General features: G+C 50.5%; 1 protein-coding gene across 2 annotated transcripts in view; it reads left to right on the top strand.

Moving 5' to 3' along the window:
- Positions 1-472: 472 nt before the first annotated feature.
- Positions 473-23,167, top strand: part of SAMD11 (sterile alpha motif domain containing 11) — a 98,261-nt gene continuing 75,566 nt past the window's right edge. Inside the window, exons 1-9 of one of the 2 annotated variants that reach the window (XM_052691546.1) lie at positions 473-592; positions 1,375-1,438; positions 2,189-2,275; positions 3,183-3,279; positions 3,991-4,037; positions 4,503-4,608; positions 7,387-7,607; positions 8,390-8,679; positions 10,750-10,849. The gene's annotated coding sequence lies outside the window, so the exon portion shown is untranslated. The remainder of the gene's footprint in view (positions 593-1,374; positions 1,439-2,188; positions 2,276-3,182; positions 3,280-3,990; positions 4,038-4,502; positions 4,609-7,386; positions 7,608-8,389; positions 8,680-10,749; positions 10,850-23,167) is intronic. The other variant, XM_052691545.1, reaches the window with a different exon arrangement.

The raw sequence follows: 23,167 nt of genomic DNA, 5'->3' as shown, positions 1-23,167 counted from the left end.
AGCTTGTTCCACGGGCTGCACACCCCAAGGAGCTTGCTGCTGGCTGCGACAGCTGCTGAATGCTCGGCTCTTGCTGCAGTTTCCATTCCTTCTTAATAAACGTGTTTCAGCTCAAGCAGCACTTGAGCAGAAGGTAAACCCCAGGGCCTTCAGACAGCACGGAAGAGTTTTGTTACCTGCAAACATGCTCCTGCAGTGTGTGCACAAGGGCAGGTGGGCTGGGAGGTGCAGAGTGGGCACTGTCAGTGGAACGGCTGGTTTTCTTCTCTTAAACTGATGCCTTCCCTCTGGTCTCTTGTGGAAGTGTTACAGCACAGCCAGGCACTGGAGGTGTCCCCTGTACCATCGTTTCCCATCGTCCTTGGGAAGCTCATCTCTGTTAGGAGGGCTGAGAGAAAAGCCCAAGTGCTGCCTGACCGCCTGCCACAAACATCTTAATGCGTGAAACCTCCCTCTGTGGGCAGGCAGGTTTGGGTGAAGCCTAAGGTATTCCAACTCCCAGCGTTCTTTCCCTTGCAGCCCTTCCCAACATCCAGCAAGGGGAGCTGAGAGCCCGGCCCTATCCCCATCACTGCAACCAAGCTGTCCCTGGGTGAGGATGAACACTTTGCAAGGGGTGGGGGGGGGGAGGGCACACAGAGCAAAAGTTGTGTGTTGTTTTCTCCTGTTGCATCCCAGAGGATGTTGGAGGCTCAGTTGCACTTCAGAAATTTCCATCTTGTGCAGAGATCTCCATACCTCCATGCCTGCACCAGGCGCTGCTTTGTCCCCTGGGTGCAGCCCTGCTCTGGAGCGGCACGTTCAGCAGATCACAGCTGTGCTGGGAGCACGAGACCCCTCAGGCAGGATGCAGGTCGGGGGGAGGAAGCCTGACCTTCCTCTCCATGCTCTGCGGGGAGCTCCGGGTCTCCTGCTCCATGTAACATTGCCTGTAGCAACGTTCTGCCATTCATTCCAACAGGAATGAGGCTGAGTTATGTGTCTGGAGCTCCATGGGAAGAATTCATCCCTGCACACAGTGTTTATTCGTCCCTTGCTGTGCTCCCCTCCCCAGGTCTGTGCTGAGGACAGAGGCTGTGCCAGCATGGCATGCTGGTTTGGCTCTATGCACACTGCCAGAGCCATCCAGGTTGCTCCTGTGACACCAACAAGCAAGGCAGATGCTGACAAATTCCTCTCTCAGTTATTGGCTTCGCTATGGGGAAACAGTTGTGTGCCTTTCCCCAGGTCAGGGGGAGCAGTGCTGCAGGCTGAGAGCCAAAGGGGATGGGGGACTGAGGGGCTGTCCTAAGCACACGTGTAGTAAGTGCTTCTAAATCCCCTTAGAAAAGAAGGCAAAACTGAAGTTAAAAATAAACCCGGTCTGATCTGCAGCGCTCCTGTCTTCCCTCGTTGAATGGTTCCAGCTCCAGCTTGGCAAGGAGGGACTGGCAGACAGGTATTTGCCTCTGATTGGCTTTTATGTTCATTTTAATTGCTGCTCATTCCAACTGTTCCTTATGTTCATGTATGTATATGTATGTATGCATGAACGTACACGTGTACGCACGCAAGCAGCCACGCAGGACCACCCTCCCATGCAGGCAGTCAGGTCAATCACTGAGATCTTTGCACAAATTAGGTTGGAAATGACTTAAACTCTGTGGCATGCTCTGGGTCCTTCCTGGCAGCATGGAGACAGCAGATCTCAGATTTCCCTGATTTCTCTGGTAGGGGAGGAGCCTGCTGGCATTCTGGACCACACAGACATCCGTGTCATAGGGAGTGTGCCCGGGAGGATGATGCTGCTGCTACACAGGCAGCTGGAGCCCTGATATGCTTTAATGCAATTCTGAATGGCCTTGGATCTGCCTCTCGTGTTTCCCATTTAAATGTTCGCTCAGCATCAGACTTGCAAAGCGTGCTGCCTGCTTTTGGCCTCACTGGGAGACCTGCACTGGGGGGGTACAATGTCAGCCTAAAGAATGTGAAATATTTTGAATTATCCCAGCATTGTACTTCACATCTCAGGCATCTGCTCCTTGCGCTGACAGTGCTGAAGGAGAGACAAGCTTTTTATTTCCTCCCATGTTTTTAAGCTGAAGCATCCAAGCCTGGTGTCTCCATTTAGCTCCGATTGGCCACAGCGTAAAATGTGGCCGTGGTTGTAAAGTCCCAGCTGGCAGTGACCTCACTGAATGTTTTGCAGATCAGGGAACTGGTGAGCAGGAGGACTGATGTGAGGATCACACAAAGCTCAGGGGCAGAGGATGGAGCCCGCTCCCCCCGCCGACAGGTAAGAGGTGTCAGGAAGGAGCACTGATTTCCCTGGGGCCTCACGCCTGGCAGATGCTGCCCATCATTGTCACTGTGCTGCAGCTCAGCCACGATGTCACCACACACAGAGAGCTCCGTGGCAGCTTGAAAGGAATGCCACTCATTCATGGGAAATCCCCTGAGTGCAATGCCCAGCGCTGGGGGGAAAAAACTTGGAGGCTTTGCACGTGTTGTTGTTCCTTCCCTACCTCCGTGCTTCAGTTTCAAACGACAACAACCCTTCCCCCGCCCAGTCCACTCAATTTAAAGCATTTCTGCCTCCCAGCAAAGCAGAGCACTGCAGGATGCAGAGGCATGGCTGTCAGTTTGCCTCCCTGGGCCTTTGCTGGCCAAGCTGCATGGCAGTGGGTGCTGAGCAGTGCACGTGTGCATGGGGAGGTGGGTTGAGAGGGGACAGCGCTGCTGTACGTAAGGCTTTTTTCTTCCCACTTCTTGCCAACATAATCAAAATAACTCACTTACACCTAATAAAATAAAACACAGAATCCAAAAGCCTTCCTCCCCTCCAGCGGTTTGTCTGGATCCCATTCCTTGCAGCAGAGCTGAGAAAGCCACAGAGGGTTCTCATTATCATTATTTTTTTGTTAATTTTTTTCCAAAATGAAAAATACTCAGCGAGGCAGAAGGTGCTGCACGTGTCTGGCAAGGTCAGAAGGCAGCTCTTCCTATAGCTGCAGGCTTGGTGGAGACCAAGCTTGGTGGGGGGAGGACTGGGTCAATACCTGTATTTTTCCTTTTTGAGCTTAACGAAGCCCTTCCTTCCTCACAGATAGGTGGGGTTTATCACCTCCCTGCCTGCTCCATGCACATGTGTGTGTGCTTTTCCAATCAGAGCCCACACTCCCTTCCCTTCTGTTTCCATGTAGGACTGCTTTCCATCACAGCTGTAACTCTGCACACTCACGGAGAGTGAAGGTGGGAAGGAGTGACCAGAGGTGATGGCTGCAAAGGTGAAAGAGAAAGGTACTGTCATGTGAAAAACAATAAATTCCATGTGGGCTGGCGGCCATTAATTCACTCTTCTCTGTATGGTAATGGTAACAGCAAAGGGGAATGCTCCTGTGGTCAATTAAAATGCAAAAGCAATGACCTCAGATTGGCCATACAGAGCTGGGTGCTCTTGGTGGAGGCTCTGAGTAACAGTGATTGTGAAATGATCGACTGAGTGTGAGTTTGTCACAGACTGGGAGCTCGCAGCAGCGTGTTGACTTCCAGCAGCAAGAAAAGACCTCAGCTGTGTCCATTTTAGGCCTCTCCTTCAACCAGGAGGCACGGCAGCACTGGGGTGGGTGCAGCCCTGGGAGGATGCAGGAGCATGAGGACCATTGGCAGAGCCCACAGCGAGGCTGCCAGCACCAGGGATCTGAGCACTGGGCTGTTGGAGGGGCTGGAGCTCCTCCTGCTCTTCCAGTCAACCTTTGCAGCCGTTCCCTTGGTGGGAAGCAGCACGATGCACAGCGTGGATGTGACTCAGCCTGGAGATGCTGTCTCAGTGCCCACCGTTCAGCTGCACGGCTGTATGGCATCTAAGGGGGATTTATGTTCATGTTTAGTGTTTTCTTTTTACTGTCATGCATATTTAATACGCAGCTAATAAACAAGGAACTCCCACAGCTAAGCCCACTGTGGCTATGAAAACGTGCACTAACCCAATGCCTCCTAACCTCCTTTCAGCTGAAACAAGGAACAACAGCAAAGGGGAAAGCTGCCCTTTAACTCAGGTGAGTGGTCTCCACTGAAGTCACTGGGGTGTGGGCACATGCCCATCCTTATTACTTGCTAAATCCTTTTCCTCTCAGGCTTCCTCTCATGGTCCTTGTGCTCATGATTTCCCAGAGCTGAGTCCTTTATGCTGCTCAGCAGATGCTGTCACAACACAGACACGTGGTCTACCTTGCAAAGCCCAACTTTTTCAAGAGGCAGATGCAAGCTAAGTAACACCATGGAGCACTGACCCAATGATCACAGCAGTCTCTTCTTCAATCATTGCAATATAGAACATCTGAGGGTGAAATGGAGTTAATCATCCAAACCTGTAATTTTCAGCTCTTATCTGAGTGCTGTCATGCCAGCAGTGGCCAGCACTCAGGAAGGAGGCAGCAGAGAGTTTCTGTTAACACACCACCAACGATACTTTCCATCTGTGGCATATTTAAAAGCTGAAGCATCTGAATGTTTTCTTGCAGGCCGTATCACAGAGTGAAATCCTGCCTCCATCAGTGTCAGCAGAGGGATTGTGTGATCATATAAATTACAGAACACCAGCAAGAGGCAGAACGCAGCAACGTGCAGGTTGGGATAAGCAACCATTAATGCTCAGTTTCTATATATTGAATTATTGAAGTTGTTATTAAGAGTGTAATTGTTCAGCTTGGGTGCTGGTGGCAAGAGATTTCAGATGATAAAGATGTCTCCAGCGCAGCTCATCTCTTCTCACTAGTGTTGCAATTTGGTGAAAGCAGCCTGTATCAAAGGATCTGGAGGTTGGGGTATGGTTTATAGTGCAGAATAGTTTTGACCATGGTAAACTTTCTTGTTCAGGGTTCACATACGCAGCGTTTCTCATTCTTTGTGCATGTCTAAGCCTCATGTAGCATTGAACCACCCAGCTCTGCTTTTGGTTTTGAAAATAAGGAGTAATTGTCACATTTCACCTGCTGGAGCACAGTTCTTCAGCCGTTATCAACAGTCCATGTGAAACCTTTCCTCTCCCTCGTTATGTCACAGCTAGACTGTTAAATGTTTTCAACCATTTTGGAGGAGTCATAAAAACAAAAAGATAGCAAGAAATCAACTTTATCTCCTTAAATACCAAGGAGGAATGAGCTCCCCTAGCATCTTCCACCACTGTCTCTCTCTCATCACAAAAGAAGGACTGTGCTGGTTTGCTGGAAAGAGAAATGGGGGGGGGGGGTGAGATGGCAAAATCTCCCCATCAGTCCCCACCATCCCTGGGGCTCTTTCCAGGAAGCTGCCCCCATTCCTGTGCTGTCTGGAGCTGCTGCTGGCTCCATGCTGTGCCTTTGGCTGCCAGCTGTGGTGGGTGGGCGGCCTCCCTTGGGGGTCCCACTGCTGCCCCAGCATCCATGGGCTGAGCTGAAGCTGCCCCAGCCAAGCTTTGGGCCTGGGGAGGGGAGGAAGGCTTTATTCTGCTCCGGTGGTGCTTCTCAAATGTTTTTACACAGGCTTGCAGTGAGCGAGTGTTTACTGCTGAAAAATAGCACTGTTGGTGCCTCCCTCCCTTCTCCCCCCCACCCCATTCCTCTGGATTGCAAGATCTGTGTGTTTAAAATGTCCAGACCAGCGTAGGAGCGAAGACTCAAAAAGATGGAATTCTAAAGAGAAAATGCTTTGTAACTGCATGTGTGTGGCTTGCAGCAGTGCTGAGAACCTTCCCATATAAAAATCAGCTCCCAGTTCTTCCCCATCCTCCCCCTTCCCCTGGCTCTGTCCCTTGTTCTCGCCTGGCTCCAGCCCAACTTCTGTCCCTGTGCCCCGAGCCACCAGACCCCCGGAGCTCCAAGAGGTGCATGCAGCTGATGTCCCTGCTCAGGAACAGGGACTTTGAAGCATGCTCTAGGAAAGCTGTGCTGGATTAACACCTGGATGGCTTGTTCTGGTCACAGCCGTGCTGATTTCTCAGCCAACATCCAAACAGAGCCCTGAGTGATAGGGCTGCGTGGAGGACGCAGGTATTTCTGGTGCTGGTCCTACTCCATTAAGCTCAGCAGTAAATTTCTTTGGCAGAGGAATGAGATCTAACCAAATATTTTCTTTGGGCTTGGTTCTCTTTTCATTAGCTTTGTTTTATGCAGAAGTGATGTAAGCAAGAGAAGAAATATATATATATATCTATTTTTTGTCTAATTCTTACAGAATTATTACTGTTTTTGTGTAGGATTATTCAACTGACGTGCTGATTTCTGGTCACAGACTGAGATACCTCCAGAGGATGTCATAAACTCTTTTTTTTGGGTGTGATCTTTCTGCATTCTTCACAGCAGGGGTAGGAGATAATGGGGTTGGAATGTCTTCTTGATTGTGCTTTTTAGTTCTTTGTCAGGCAGGATAAAACTCCAGCTAATCCTGCCATAAATTTAGGTATTCCTAATCCTCCAGTATTCCCACTTTTGTTCAGGCGTTAGGTATGTGGTCGGTCCTGTGCCAAAAAAATAAAAGAAAATCTGGGGCCTTTAAGCAGCTACATTAACAAAAATAATATTACAAGCTGCCCAGTATTGCTCAAGTTCAGCTGGTTTTAATAACTCTCCCCTGTAACCTGTCTGGCCATGCAGTCCTTGCATGGGAGAGACCTGGGAGCTCACAATGTCTCTGCTGTGCTGATGGGGGCTTTGCAGGCTGCTGCAAGGAGACCGTGGGCACGCAGCTCCCAGCTTTGCTTTTTTACAAGCATCAAAATAGACAATGGGAGGAAAAAAAAATGATAGAAATAAACAAGCAGGCTGTTTTCGATTAGGAGCAGCCCTGCTCGGCCCGTGTTTGCTTAACAGTACAGATAATTAATCCTCTGAGAATGGATTCCTGGTCCAGGGCAAGACAGCAGGGCCTCCTCCTTGCTCCCGTGGGTCTGATTCTGGTGGGCTCTGCTGGCATGTGCTGGGGGTGAAGCCCATAGAATGGTCACTGGGCAGTTCTGGATCAGGCTCCCTTTTGTACTTGGTGTTGCTAAGCTGAGCTCAGGGGCTGTGTGTGAACTCATTCATCACGATGACCAGCCAGACTTGCCTCACTGCTGTGGTTTATGGGTGCCATCTGCAAGCTGTACTGAGGGCCCATGAAGCTGGGCTTTCTTGACTGTATTCCCAGCTTCTCCAGCTGTTCTATGTGGCCTCTGTGCACCTGAAGCATGGGGACAGCATCCCTACCTGCCCGGCTGTGAGATGCCCACATGAAGGATGCAGCCATGAGCAATTCTTACTGCCCTCATCAGGCCCTGCTGGTGGAAGGGAGAAGCATCCCTCTGCTGCCTTGCTTTAAACAGGGCACAGTGTGAGGCACAGACACAAATGCAGACAGCTCAGCTTCCTTCTTTTCTCTTTTCCCCTGCAGAGAAGCTGGCCCTGATCCTGGTGCAGAAGAGCAATCCTGCTGCTGTCAGAGGAGCTGCACTGACATAAATCTGCTGTAAGCAGGAGCATCACAGAGCCCTGCATTGGATGTTTTCCACCTTCCAGAGTGAACGGGTGGACTCCTCTGAAGCAGACAAGCCTCAGTGTGCACAGCTGTCCTTCTGAGATGGATGTTGCTATCTGCAGCAGGCAGCTTTGCTGGTAATTATCATGATTTCTGATAATTATTATTGATGATGGTAATACGCCGTCACGGAATTTGTGCTGTGGCATTCTGGATTGTTGCAAAACTTCTTGCAGAACAAACAGGCTCCTCTCGTGAGGAACTTTCCAGGTAGCAAAGGAATGTGTGATAAATAATGTCTGTATATCCAACCAGATCGAGATGTGAGTACAGAAGGTCAAGCTTGCTATTCTGCTTTCATACCATTTCTCCAGACACTCCCGTGATAATAAATAATAATGATTACCTAATTAACTGTAAGGCATAATAGCAGCTTTCATCCCAGATCTTAACAACTCTTTGAAAGGCGGATTTTGCAAATGTGGGGCTGCAGCACAGGGGATGAAGAGCTCGATTTTCATCAGCCAGTGCTCAACTCGCCAAAGGGGCACACAGGGAAGCATGCAGCAGAAGGGGCTGAATCTGTGCTCGTTGCAGCACTGCCCAGCACCTCACTGTTGAGGCTGGTTGTGCCACACGCACTCCAGACATCCACCCTTCCCACACTCTGAGCAGGTTGTTGTGTTCCCAGCTCAGAGGACGACCTCACACCTGGGAAGTGCAAGAGCAGGAATGCTCTGAGCACGGTGTGCGCCGATGCTCCGCTCCCAGCCAAGTCATGCAGGCAACACTGTGCAGAGCGTCTTGAAACATTTGCAAGATGAAAAGTAAATTTGTGCTGCTGATCATGTCTAGACCGTTCTGTTTTTGAAAAACAAGTGTGCGAGCAGCTTATCTAAGACAAATGTGTTTGTTTTAGGTTTTTCTTCCCCCACACCGTTTCTGCCAAGAGAACTGGAGGGCTGCGGTCGGTGGCACCACTGAGGGACACATGAGCTGACAGTCAGTCTGCTGCAGCAAATATTGCAGTCGTTTCCAACAAAGGCAAAACAAATCTCACGTATTCAGTGGCACCGCAGGTCAGGCACGAAGCTGTGCCAGCTCCCACAGTTCGGGTAGGAAAAGAAACCCAAGCAGTGCAGAGAGATGAAAATGATGGCTGACCAACCAGCCAGGAGCTTCTAATCACATTACTGCATTCTGCACACAGTGAGTAGTGAAGCAAAAACTCTCAATGAGGGAAAGAAAGGGAGAGAATTGCTAAAGAAAGATGAGGATGGGAGGAGAGGGAGAAGCTTCTCTCTTTGTCCATAAAGCTGGTGTCTTCCTTGCTTGGGAAATGAAGACCCTCTGACCCCCAGAGCTTTTTCCTTCCAGTGTGCAGATATTCTGTCAGACTTTGCTGCGCCCGTTTGGTACCTATAAAGCTTTTACATTCAATTCTATTAGGTTGGCTCTTTCCCAAAGGCATTAAATTCACATAAGAAATAAAAGCGTTTTGCAGCGCTGGAGCCATTCATACCTTAGGAAGTCGTAGAGCTTCATGAGTGGATGGCAGAGAGAAGACCTTCCAGCAAGGTGTCCTTCAGGAGACCTTTTCCATTTGCCACCAAAATGTCTGGGGCAAGAAAAGGGATAGTGATGGGCTGAGCAGGGTATGTGTGGGGAGGGCTGTCTGCTTGGTGGTGAACACCATCCTATGGGAGCAGAGGAGCACACAGTAAGAGCGTGTGTCTAGCAGCAGTGGGAGAAGAAGAAATATTTCCAGACTGGCCTTAATTGGTAGAATTAAGTGGAGCATCCACAGAGGGGAAGGGTGAGAAGCAGCAGTAGAATTCAATAGCATGGTGTACCTGGATGCCCTGCAGTGTTTTAGGAGGAAGCAGCCCCTCCCAGAGGGGCTGTGCAAATGCTTGCAGGGTGGAGGAACTCTCGTGGCTCCTTCAGAGCCTGGAAGAGCTGTGTGTGTTAGGTGTGATGTTTTTGAGGTGCAGCAGGCTCAGAAATGCTTCCCTCCATGCACGGGTAAGGGACTGTGATTAAAAATGCACCCACAGAGAAGAGAATAAAAACAGCAACCCAGAAACTCCTTGAAGAAAGATGTTTATGTCCTAAGTTGTAAGGCTAGCCGAGCTCCCCTAAGAAACAGCAGTAACAGAATTTAGCTGTCGGAACCCAGAGACGCATTGTTCTGATTTAATAATTAATGTGGAGTTAATTGACGCTTTTACTGAACTGAAACAGGATGAAAGAGACCTGCTGGCCTGGGCGCCATGCTGCTCTGAGAACAAGTTTGTTCTGTTCCCCTGTGCCCCTCTGCCCATTGCCTCCCCCCCCCAGAGCAAGGAAACAGAGCTTCCCTGCTTCCCTCTCCTGGGCCATTGCTTGGCAGCAATTTGCCATCCAGGCACTGACTTGGGAAGTCCCTGAGCCAGGCAGCAGTACCAAAGGATGCCTCCAAAAGGCAGCAGAGCAGACAGAGGGAGAGACAGGGAGAAGCTGGCTCCGTGTCATCTTCAAGAAAGTAAATAACAGTCTGAGTTTATGGCTTGAAACGCAGTGCTTTAGAAATTAAGAGTCGTGCAGAGTGTATCCAGAGCAAGATGGCTTTTAACCCTCTTGGAGCCTGTGCAGTGTGAGGAAATAGTCTCAGTCTTGCTAGGAAAAATGGCATAAATTTGGTAGCAGCGTTGTTAGTAGAGAATGGGGTGGTGAGAGGGTTTCAAATTAGGGCATAGCTGTGCTGGTTGTCAGGTCCCATGGGAGGGAGCTGCAATGGCCTCCATCTAATTGCAGCCAGTGAGAATCGCTGTTCCAGTCGCAAGGACCTCTGGATGAAAGTTTATCAGGAAGGAAAAGCTGCTTTCTGTAGATTTGGGGTTGTTTTTGGGAGGGTGCCAGGGTGGATGAATCTTGGAGCAGATCTGCCCCCAGTTCCTGCAGTCTCTGCCTCAGTTCTGTGAAAAATCCCTGTTTTCAGCCTGCTGATGTACTCTGATGCGTGGTGCAAGGTGGGGAGTTCTGCTCATCCAAGAAGGGCAAAAGAAGAGATGTGCAAAGGAATGCTCCTCTTGGTTCTCCTGTCCTTCCTTTCGCCTTTCACCCCATCCTCTATCATCATCTCCTACCTTGAAACTGGAGCAACAGCAGCAGCTGCTCAAGTCCACAGCACTAGCAGCTCGCCAGAAGGCCATTTGCACATCTTCCCATTTAATAACTGCTCTTCAGTGGCTGCCTCTGAAGTGCAGCCTTTCCTGAAGTTTTTCCTTTATTTTCCAGGTGTGCCATCGCCGTGAGCTGCAGTCTGGAGCTCCAAAAACGTGCAAGAGCAGAACTCCTATAAAACACTGACAGCATTGGGATCACCAGCACAAGGGAGGTATGTGACACTTCTTTCTCACTTGTGGTTCGGATGCTCTCTCTGGAGATAAGAATGCTGGAACGTCGGGTGCTTTGTTCTCCAAATAATTCGGGGGACAAGGAGGGATTGCTAAGCTTGTAGGAAGTGCTTTTTCACCACTCTTAAGTCCACGGAACCACGTCCACAGGCCTGAAAACCACCTGGGGTGTTTTCTCCAGCATATCTGCTGTCCTTTGAGTGCTTCCTTATGGAGTCTTCTTGCTGGAGACACTCATTAACCACACTGGGTGTTGACCTGCTCTTTCCTATGTCTGAACACACATTTAAAAGATTTGAATGTATCAATTTGCTACAAGACAAGCACACATGCAGTCCCCACTTCTATGACACGTGAACTGGAAGGAGTTGGGGAATGGAAGTTACAGAGAAGCACGGTGGCCAAGTGCTGCCACCTGCACTGAACGTGTTGTTCTGGGATCTGGTAGTGTACAGGACATAACACATGTTGCTTGTGTCTTATTATGTCTTATTATGCTTTGCTTATGTCTGTGTGGAGTTTACCAGCTGCTGAACGTACCATCTAAAAGCTGCTTTCAGAACCTGGAGAGATGAGCGTGTGTTATTTGGGCTCCCATTTCAGAGTCTCATAGCTGGAGGCCTCTAAGGAATATAATCCCATTTCTTTAGGGTCATGTGAACGTGGGGTGTATGCAGGTACATCCCTGTTTATTAAAAAGGGTTTTTTTTGCATGAGTTTATGCATACGTGGTTGAAAGAAAAGAAGGGGTAAGGATCTGTTTGTGGTCGTTTTTGCCCAGGAAACTAATTTAAGTGAAATAAATAGAGAAACTGTGGCTGTGGAATATTGTTATTTATGTGCAATCCCACAGTAGCCAGAAGCCCATCTTTTTTAATATTGCCAGGTCCTCTGGAGATCTATCGATTCTGCCTTTGGGTGAAATTCTAACCTGCACTTGGTGCTGCTTTTGCTTTGTTGCCATTTAAGATAATAAGACGCTGTGATTCTGTCCGTGGCATCCATAGGAACGGAGTTATGCCAATATTGGTGGTTTCAGAAAATGATTTGCAAGTGTGTGCCAAAGCCCTGCAGGGTTGGCCGTCCAGAAACACCGAAATGAGAAGAAAAGAATGACTCCATTGATCCAGTCTCTAAACTGTTCATTGTCTGACCTTAGGCAACTCATTTAATTCCTCCGTGCCACAGTTTATCTGTCAATAAAATAGGGATAATATCTATTTATCTCTTACAATAGGTTGGAAAATCTAATTTAAAAAAAAATGTTAGCAATAAGCTTTTGATCCCGTCAGGGCGGACAGCAAAGGATGGCATTATTTACAAATTCACATTTTCTCTTGCACGGAGTTGACATTGTTACCGTGCTATCCAGAATTAAGCTGATGCTACATAGCTCCCTGAAACAGAACTGGGCAGATTCACTGCACGTGGGAGGTTCTGATGGGATTCTGCAATTGGAATTTCCCTCTCGTTTGCTTGGGCGGTCGAATGGATTCAGTTTGGGCATTGCACGTTGCCTGTTGGTCCTGCTTGGTTTGGGCACAGGGAGGCTGTGCAGGTGGCCCTGGTTGGCTCCTGTTGTTCTGTAGGTGATGCTGTGGCTCTGGGGGGGGGTCAGCGTGAGGGAAGGACGCTGTGCTGTGCTTTGTAGGAAAGCTGGGCTGTAAGCAGAATAAACTGCAGGCCCAGCTGGATGAGTGCAGTCATGGCCTTCCCAGGGCTGCACCCCTTTTACAGCAGGATGGAAAGAGTGGATCCCTGAGCAAGTCTCCTTCTCAAGGTCCCACAGACCTTACACAGAGGGCACGTGTGCACCAAAGGGGAACAGGCAGAATCGCAGCAGGCGCAGGGGGAGAATTCAATTCAGGCTTTGGAACACCCAAAAGGGGATTAATAACAGTAATTAAAAAAAAAAAAAATTAGGAAAGAAAATAAATCTCCCATCCATTAGAAAATCCTTTGCCTCCCTGCAGGAGAGAGGAGACAGGGAGCTGAGCTGAATGCGGGATGCAAGAGCCAACTGCAGCCCAGTGAATTAGTCTTAACTATAGCGAAAACAGCGCTTGTGTAAATGAGGCCCCTCAGGGCCGATAACCGAGCAGTAAAATGTTACAGGAGGGAAGTAAGTCAGGGCTATAAAGCTGGGAAGTCAGGACTGGGTAGCCGGGATCTGGAGCATAAAACAGGCGAGATTAAAGGATGACAGATGAGGGTTGGGAAGGATGCACGAATCCGGACCGGCCTGAGGATTGTAACTCCTCTGGAGATGGGCTTGTTCCTCCAAGCACTGCCTGGTGCCAGAAAATGAGCAAGATGCCCACTGAGAACTTGAGAGTGGAAGAGTGAGGGATGGATGATAAATAAAAGAAGGGAATCTAATCAAATCAGCATTGAGTGTATTTGATTTAGGAGGACACCAATGAACAGAGAAGGGGAAGAAGGCGGCAGGGTGGGAGTTGCTGTTGGATGGGACCGTGGCTTTGAGTAAGATATAGCACAAGCCCTAAATTATCATCATCATTATTTTTTGGCTGGGCTGTGTTGTGACATCAATACCAATTTACACTCTGGGTGAATAGCACTTACTACCTTCTTGTCTTCATAAATTGTGCATTGTCCTTATTTATTTGCCTCCCCGTCCCCTTCCTCTCCTCCTGCATTGCTTCCCTCCCCCTCCATGTGCTGCTGGCTATCCTTGCTGTGTCCTTGAGCTTGGCATTGAACCCCACTTTGGAACCCCCAGCTCCGGGTATGGGAGCACTCAGTTTGTGTTCTTTAGTGAGAGGAGGATGGCGTGCACAGGAGATGCTGCTCTCGATAGACCTGTTAGCTCCTCTGCTCATCAGGCACCTGGTATTTCTGTTTGTGATGTTTGTGGCTCTCCTGTCTAGCTGTGAGCAGACATATTGACTGCTCTGAGTCAAAGCCTTCTTCCTGACATCACATGCTGTGCGTTCAAAGGTCAGCATTTCCTATGCTCGCTTTCTGCCCAAATTTAGTAAGCCACCTCACGTTGTGAAGTGCCACGAAAGGACTGCTGTGGCATCACGAGACATCTTTAAAGCTACCTTCAAGCATGGAAAAAGCGGGTCAGTCACATCACCACAACCTCAGCAGTGCCTGCAAGCAGGTCAGCTATTTTTGATATGTCCATAGGACAAAGCTGCTCCATCTTCTCCCTGTGCCGACTACATTCTAATGGAGGAACCATGCTGCAGGCCACTTGCCTTCCCAGGGCATCCCTTCCATGCCTGTTGTAGTGTTAAAAAGGCACAGAATCTATTGCTTTAGCTGGAGTGTAGCAGCCAGGAGGGGGAAGGACTGTCAGAACAGCGACCACGTTACCTTTGGTAACCAGATATCTGTCTGCTGTTCAAAAAGAGCAGAGCTTGGAGGGATGGAGTCCCTTCAGTTGCATTTATTATCACAGAATCATAGAATGGCCTGGGTTGAAAAGGACCACAATGCTTATCCAGTTCCAACCCCCTGCTGTGTGCAGGGTCACCAACCAGCAGCCCAGGCTGCCCAGGGCCTCATCCAGCCTGGCCTTGAATGCCTGCAGGGATGGGGCATCCACAGCCTCCTTGGGCAGCCTGTGCCAGTGCCTCACCACCCTACAGGCTGCCTTCTAGCTGGTGTGACTTTTGGCTTTTGATACCAATTCCCACTGTGTGGCTTTGTCGGAGGAAGGTGGTCTGTAACCATGAGCAGGAGTTACGTAAGGAGAAGAAATGTTGATTTGGGAAGCTGAGAAGCTGTCATTCTATGTAGAGATGCAGTGGTTTTACACCAAACTGCTGGATTTTACACCAGAGGAGCTGAGTTGTGCACATGTTCTGCTGCTGTGCCTTTGTGATTGGGCCAGTGATTAAATGAATGAGACAAAGGCTGTTTGGAAAGTGAATGTGTGCCACGTTCCTTTTTCAGTTTCATTTGAAATTATGATATAAAATTAACTGAAATAAATCTGGTTCGAAAGGGAAAACCTTCTTCAGTGGCTTGAAATCACACCTTTGTCTATTTTTGGGAAGTCTGCTTTGCTGAGAGGAAAAGAGATTCAGATGATGCATGGAGAAGCCTGATGCTGGTGCCTGCCCAGAGGAAGCAGACAAAGGAGGGGAAAGGCTAGAGGAAAAAAAAAGACAGAAAAATGACCTTATTTAGGGGTAGCAGATTTAATCATCTCTGATAGAATTACAAGTGAGGAATCTACTATGCTCATCTCTTTCCTGTAAAGACCTTTTTTTCCTTTCCAGTCTGCCTTCTCCTGTAGGGAGGAATCAGTATGTAGACGTTCTCCTTGGACAGCAGCTGTGTGATGGAACCCTCACTGCTGGGTCGTGCCCTTGCATAATGCATGATAAGACAGCAGGTTTGAATATGCTTAACCCTGTACAGGTGCATGGGGAGGAAGAGGGATGCAAAGAACCTTTTTTCTTGCTGGCTCTGTGCTTGGTTTGATTTGGGGGATGCAGATGGCCATCTCCCTGCTGCCTCTTCCCTCAGACAGCACTTCAGTGAACATTCTGGGCAAATATTGGGTAAAATATGCCATGTTTGATCTTCCTAGGCTTCCATTTCCTATTTCTTGTGCCTCTTCTAGGGAATCTCCCTAGAGATAACGACCCCAGAGCGGTGTCATTCCTGTCTTCATTGATGCCACTGTCTTGGATGAGCATGGAAGGATAACCTGGCTAGAGATGCTGGTTTGGAGAACAGCAGATAACCCCCCTCTCCTGATCTGACTACTAAATGTCAGCCAACCCAGCAGTTCTGTGCAGGAATTTGAGGATGTGGCCCCAAACTTGGTGACCACTAGGATGCTTTGCCTTCCTTCCCTGCCTGCTGGCGGATGCTGGGCTCCTGCAGAAGCACTTTGCCACCCATGAGCAAAGCAGAGCATTGGGATTAGCTCCCAACAGCCTGTGCTGCTGATGGAGGTGGCTGAGCTGATGTGAGGATGCCGTTCAGCTCCGTGCTGCTAATCCCTGGCTCTGACAGACAGACTTCTCCCTCCTGCCCTCCTGGTGACCTCAACCTAATCTGGAGGAGCTGGAGGTCAGGGATCATTCATGTGGTGTCGTGCTGTGTCATTCACTGTGAGTGACAGAACTGCTGTGATGAATGGGGAAGGGTCAGCGTGAGCACCAACCCGAGGAATGGATTTGTGGGGCTGCCAGCATCACTGCGTTCAGCATCTGCCCAGCACCCCATGGGCTGCCTGCTGCAGGGCCAGGAACCCAGAGCCTGCATCAGTGCTCCCCAATGGCAGGAGGAGAGGGTGGGAAGCAGCTCCTTTCTGCCCATCTCTTATTTTATGAGGCAGCTCTCCCATGTCATCTCAGATCCTTCCCCTGTACCCACGTAACAGAAGCCATGTAGTTTTTCTAAGCCATGCTAAGGTAAAGCACACGTCGTGACAGCACAGCTGCATCCTTTTAAGGTTGTACTGATAGAACCCTTCTGATAAAATCAAATTCCTCTCTCCCATTTGCTATGAGGCCATACCAGTGCTTGGAGGTGAACCAGGGTCCCACCTTTGGGGCTCAGTACTGCTGACCTGAGGCAGGAGGGGTAGGGCTGCCTTGCAGAGGCCGTCTGGCAGCAGGCTGGGTGTGTAGGTGAGTTTCCTGATGAGGTGTGAAATCCAGCACCCCTCCTCAGGTGAAGTTCTCACTGAAGTCCAGGAGAGCTGTGCCTGAACTGCTGCTCCTTCCTGGCTTCTGCTTGCACAGCTGCATGACTGCAGTTCTTTCCCAATCAGGGCCTGCAGTGCTGGGATGCACCCAGGTACGACTGCCCCAACATCCTGCTGGCAAGTTCTGCCTCACATCCACAGGCATTAACACAATCCTCTTCCTCGTGTTTCCATCATTCCCATGCTTCTAGTGCTGTTAGGGGGCACAGCTCTTACTAATGGGCATCCTGTCCCTCTGTGCATGCAGAACACTGTGCTTTCCCCAGGCTGATATCAGCTGGAAGGACTTTGATTTTTGTCCCATTTTAGGGTAGGCATTCTGAGATTGCTCTGTTTCATTTTCTCAGCAGAGCAAACTCAACTCCTCCTCGATGTGACTCGATGAGATGGGGCAAAACATCATTTAGTGATGAGAGGTGATGGCATTTCACTGAGGTGTCATGGATGAGGCACAATCTGTCTTTCCCATTCCCAAAGTGATTTCCAGGAAGGCAGAATTGAACGTGGGACCATCGTGATAAATGGGTGAGATTTTTAACTGTCGTGTCAGAACAGAAAAATCCCTTCATCTTATACAGGGTATATTTTTTTAGTGTTTGAAAATGAATCCAGAAGGAGGACATCTCCCCTCTGAGAGCTGTCAGGTCAGACAGGGGTGATTAAAACACGGTCCCAATGCAGTTGTTGAAGCAGCTGGCTTAGTGGGGCTGCTTCTGGGTAAGGCAGAGGGTTCCATTCCTGCTCACACACAGCTCAGCTGGAGCATGGTGACACAGGAGCCTTTTCCTGTGCCCAGCACCTCAGTGTCCAAGGCACGTTTTCATCACTGGATGCAGCCTGTGCTCTAATGGACACATCTGGGCTGCTGGGAGGGGAAGGCACCGTGTGTGACACTGTTTGATGTCGCCTGGGAATTCCTGTAGCTTGGTGGTAACGTGCGCGGAGGCAAAAAGTCTGGTGCAGTGCTCTGCTTCTCCTTCCTCCTTTTCCTCTTTTCCTTTTTTCTTCCCTCCTTTTCTCTTTTCCTTCTCTCTTTTCCCCTTTCCTCTTTTCCCTCCCCCTTTTCCTTCTCCTTTTTCCTCCCTCCTTTCCTTCCCCCTTCCTCTATTCCTTTCTCCTTTTTCCTTTCCTCTTTTCCTTCCCCCTTTTCTCTCTCCTTTTTCTTTTTCCCCTTCTCTCCATTTCTTCCCCCTCTTCCCTTCTCGCTTCCCTTCTCGCTTCCCTTCTCGCTTCCCTTCTCGCTTCCCTTCTCGCTTCCCTTCTCGCTTCCCTTCTCGCTTCCCTTCCCTTCCCTTCCCTTCCCTTCCCTTCCCTTCCCTTCCCTTCCCTTCCCTTCCCTTCCCTTCCCTTCCCTTCCCTTCCCTTCCCTTCCCTTCCCTTCCCTTCCCTTCCCTTCCCTTCCTTTCCCTTCCCTTCCCTTCCCATTTCTTCTCCCTTTCCTCTTTTCTCCCTTTCCCCTTTCTCTTCCCCCTCTTCCACTCCTCTTTTCTTTTCCCCTTATTCCTTCCCTCCTCTCCCTTCTCCTTCCCCCTGCTCTGCACACATCTCTATATGTACGTGTGTGTCCCTGCTCTATCGCCCTGTCAAACCTCCCCCCGCCAGCCCGGCCCCGGCCGCCCGTGGAGCGCGTAGGCAGCGCTGACGGCGGCTGTTGCCGCTCCGCTCCGCGCCGCCCCGCAGCGCCCCGGGGGAGAGCAGGCGGGGCCGCCCCGCTAATTGCGGCGTGCCGGCGGCTCAGCGCCGCTCCGGCTCCGCTGCCGCGGCGGCTCCGACCGCAGCGCCCCGGGGTCAGGCGGGGAGGGGGCGGCGGCGCCGGCTGGGCCGGCCCCGGGCAGCGCTCCCGGAGCCCCGCCGGCCCCACGCGGCTCAGCCTCGGCTGCCTCCTCCTTCTCCTCCCCCCCCCTCCTTCTCCTCCCCACCCCCTGCCGTGTCGCTCCCGGGGAGCGGCTCCGCGCTTCGAATCCGCGTGGTGCGGTGATGGCGCGGTCAGGCGGCCGTTTTGATGTCGTGGCGGAGATGATGGGATGATCAGCCAGTCCGTGGGATGCAGAGCAGTGCATGTGTGGCGTAATAAAGCTCTGGCTCTGTGCAAACACACGCAGTACCAAACAGCGTGGAAGGATCAGGAAGCCTTGTATGAGGGGCTGATGGCTCCGGGAAGGACCTGTAGGATGATTTTGTTTTTAACCTCTCTGGACCTATTGGCTGAAAACTCAGCTTTCCCATACTTGCATATAGCAGCACACAGACCTAACGCATTCGTTACGCTTGTTGGCCTCAGCAGTGAGAGTGTTACAGTGCCAAGTGGATCTCAAGGAGGAAAATGGGAGTGGGTTCTGCTTGCTGAAGGGTCTGCAGGAGGTGGTTGGGTGCTGTGCTGCTCTGCTCAGCTCTGGGGCACACGTGGGAAGGCTTCATGGGCAGCAGTGCACGGGGAGCAGAGGTTGTGCTCATGGATGGAGCTTGCATCAGTCTCGGCTGTAAGGGGGGAGGTGGGGTTGGGATTAATGAGATGTGAAAGCAGAAGGGAAGAGAGAAGTACGAGGCTTGGGATGCAGTCATAATTATTGCTCTTTTTTAATAAGAACTATGGATGCTTATCATCCCCGGCGCACAGCATTGTATGAGGTGCCCACGTCTGAGAATTGCTCTTTCCTGCCTCGCTGTCAGGGTCAGAGCAAATGAGTGACAGATCCAAGAACAGCACCTGGGGGTCCTCACCCCACTGCCACCGCCTCGGGCAGGGCGGGGGGCAGCGCTGAGCTGCAACCCCCAGGAGATGGGGGACCACGGCAGGGATGTGCAGGAGCCAGCTGAGATGCCTGGAAGGGAGAAGCAGAGAGCTGGAGCTGAAAAGATGAAGGACCTCATTGAACCTGAAGTGCCTCATTAAGTGCAGCACAGCTCGTGCGTGCACAACTGGCAGATTTTTCGGGAGATAGGCGAAAAGCTCAAACGGGGAGGGGTGGGGAGAGATGGGAAAAACACTTCCAAAAAACCACTAAAATTTCGTAGTAGGATGTGTAAGGAAGAAGATTAATTATGCTGTGCTTACAGGCATCGTGCACCATCCCTTTTAGAGCCGTCTGGCTGCTGTGTAGGGAAGCAGAGCTGTCTGCTCTCCCTGGCTCCTGACTCTGCAGTGCCAAACGCTCTGTGCCTCAGTTTTTCCACAGCTGAGCTGAACGTAATAAGTTGCTATCTCAGAATCTTTGTGCACGGAATCGAAAGGTAGCAAACATCCACGGGGCTGGAAGCAAAAACAAGGGACAGCTCTGCTCGTGCAGGAAGCTGATGTGGAAATTCAACTAAAGTAGGGATACGTTCAGGAATGTGGGAACAGCGGGTTGGTTTTGCCCAGTTCTTGGTACTTGGGGGTGCTGCTGTGAGCCACGTTGGTGTGGCATTGCTGTGATTCCCTGGCTCCCAGCAGTGAAATAAAGCAGTGGCACTCTGGCTGCAGGGAAAAGAGGAAGGGATGTGGGGAAAGGCATCGTTTCGACGTGGTTTAGTGGGCACAGACTTGGTGGGCTTTTCCAACCTGAATGGCTTGGAGAGCTGCCCTCTTGAGAACAGGGTGACTGAAGAGCTCCCTTTCTGGGGGGTGGTTTGCAGCCTGGATTGTCAGTTTGGTCTACAGCTTTAACCCAGAGAATCCAAGCTGGGAGCAGGAAAAGGAGTCAGAGCGGTGCTGGCAAACAGAATGGGGATCTGAGAGAGCAGGGGGAGAGCCCAGGAGTTGTGCCTCGTAGCCAGAAGACACACAATGCAGAATGATTGCTTTTGCTAATGGAAAGGTCATCTTTGGTGTCTGTTAGTGCCATTTTGTGCCAGATGTCGCAGGCTGCAGCTGGGAACTTGGAGCCTTTGTTCCGTGATGCTGGTATTCCCAACTTGGAATGATGGGAGAGGTGAGAAAGCACGCAACTGTTTGCATTCTATTTCTGTTAGTTTTATATATGCTGATGGCAGCTGGTGGCTGGCAGTGCTGGTGGCTAGCAGCAGCTAGCTGTGCTGGGGAGGAAGGGAATGCAGGGTGGGCATCTGGAGCCTGGCGTGGACGTGTTGGATGTTACCCTGCAGACATAAGCATCACTTGGAGATGATCAGTGGCTCACCAGTGTGGTATAATCACCAGAGACGTGCCAAGCACTGGGCCATGGATCACTCTCCAAGTGACAGTGCACTCTTATGCGTGTGCTACGCCTGCCCAAGGCCCCTGGTATAAATCCTCTTGCAGTGGGGCAGCACACCTTCCTTAAAGCATATGTCTGTACACAGGGGTGCCCTAAGTGTGTCACATCACTCTGTTATTGATGGGCACCATCGGGCCTCCATAGGGCCACTTGCACTTAGCAGGAGTAAACGCTCGGTGAAGCTGAATAGCACTCACTGTGACCCCACCCTGCAGCTCCCCAATGCTTGTTGGCCTTCTCATAGACAACTCCAGCATGCACAGCCCCACCATGGGGTGGTATTCTCAGTGTGGAGCCAGGGAAGGCTCCGGGAGGCAGAGGCTGCAGTCAGGGGAGGGGGAAAGATGGAGGTGAGGTGATGTGGGTGCAGAAGTGCTGCAGAGAAAAGCACTCTTCCATCAGCGAGCGCAGCAAAGAGAAGGCAGAGCTCCTGACTGGCACGGTAGGGATGGGTGGGTGGTTGGACCAGGTGGGCTTTTCCAACCTTAACGATTCTGTGACTCTGTCTGAATGGCTGAGCATCCAGAGCTGTGTGTTCAGGGACACAGATGTGGGTATCTGTAGCATGGGATGTGATCGGTGGGCACGGTGGGGGTGAGTCCATGGTCGGACTGGGTGATCTTGCCGGTCTTTTCCAACCTTAATGACTCTGTGATTTGATCAGTGCACTTATCTGCAGGAGCGTGGGGTTTGCACAGCCCTTGGCAAGCACGGCTGGAGATGCCAGACATGTTCTGTCGTCTGGGGCTGTCAGCACTTCTTTTGAAGTTGAGCAGATGTTGGTGCAAACGTTCCGGGGACACCGCCGAAAGAGATGCTCTGAATGCAGAAAGCCATCAGGCTGACATATGGAAAGGTCCAGGGATGTTGGTGTGGTTTATGTGTGAGCTGCCATGTTTAACAAAACAATTAGCATCACTAACGAGCGTTTCAGCATCAGAGAAATTAGAAGGATGTTTCCATAGCTTTTAAATGAGTCTCAGTGCTTCGTGCATTTCCACCCCCTGGCCTGGAAATAGTTGGAAAATGGAATTGGGTGAAGCATCACCTGAGCGAGGAGCACCTGCAGCTGTGGACACCCTCATTGTGCAGGTGGGGAGGGGGCTTAGGAAGGATGCAATGCAGAAGGGATTTGTGTAATTAAAGATGGAATAACCATCCTCTCTGCCTTCTCTCGCTGCATAAAATAGGACTGAGACAGAGGGGCTGCTGGCGATCCAAGCATGGCAGCATGAAAAATGAGGAGGAGTGTGATAAGAAACTCATAATTTATGTTCCAAGCACAGACTCACACCAGCGCGGAGGGAAATTTGTGCCAATAACTCCTACTAACTCAGAAAGGCACGCAATCTTTTATTGCACAAATTATTAACGACCAGAAAATGAATGGCTCTGTAATCAGAGCGGAGCTGCCGGCGCTTTGCTGCTGCTGCTTTTATTTGTGTTAAGTGCTGCAGCCGGTCCAACCCCAAAGCATTGCCCTCCACGTGCTCTGCACTGGTACAGGGTGTGCTGGGATGGAGCATCACAGCCCTATAGCTGGGCCAGGGGAGCCCCTGCTTGCATGGTATGAGGTGAGAATCTGGTTTATTCATATGAAGCCCGTGTGGCTGTGAGGTTTGGGGTGTCTTCCCCACCAGAACAGTTGCATCCTGTGGTGTTGAGTTCAAATCTCTAGGTGGTGAGAATGAAGAAAAGGGGCACGGATGGAAAATGAAGTCCCTGAAAGAGGGAAGAGGATGACGTGGGGTTTAGAATCATAGAATAGCTCAGGTTGGAAAAGACCTTAAATATCAAGTCCAACAGTAACCTAACCAAACTACCCTAGAGTTTGCTGTGGCTCAGCCTGCATGACCTGGCTGGGCTCACTGAGCCCTGTGCTGGAGGTGTGAGGGGTGAAGCTTCATCCAGGAGCCCCATTTTCATTGTGTGAAGCATATCATAGAATGGCCTGGGTTGAAAAGGAGCACAATGCTCATCCAGCTCCAACCCCCTGCTGTGTGCAGGTCACCAACCAGCAGACTGGGCTGCCCAGAGCCACATCCAGCCTGGCCTTGAATGCCTCCAGGGATGGGGCATCCACAGCCTCCTTGGGCAACCTGTGCCAGTGCCTCACCACTCTTTGAGTGAAAAATATGCTAAAGAAGTGCTCCTATTGTTAACTCAGTCCGTTATCAACAGCACTATCTCCCAGATGGCTTCATCTGAATAGGGAGGAGGGGGGGCAGCTCCTCCTTTTGGTTGAGGGGGTGTTGCTGAGGGCTGCAGTAATGAATAATGTTTTCAGGGACTGTCAGGGTTTCATTACTGCTGGTTGTCTGGTGCTGAACTCCCAATCACCACGGAACCATGCGTCTCCAATTGCCTCACAGCTCTCTGATGAACATACTTGTAATCTCATTGAC

The sequence above is a fragment of the Tympanuchus pallidicinctus genome, unplaced genomic scaffold (genome assembly GCF_026119805.1).
Source record: "Tympanuchus pallidicinctus isolate F22 unplaced genomic scaffold, pur_lepc_1.0 scaffold29, whole genome shotgun sequence".
In the NCBI taxonomy this organism is placed as follows: Eukaryota; Metazoa; Chordata; class Aves; order Galliformes; family Phasianidae; genus Tympanuchus; species Tympanuchus pallidicinctus.
This window is presented reverse-complemented; position numbering and strand designations above follow the sequence as displayed.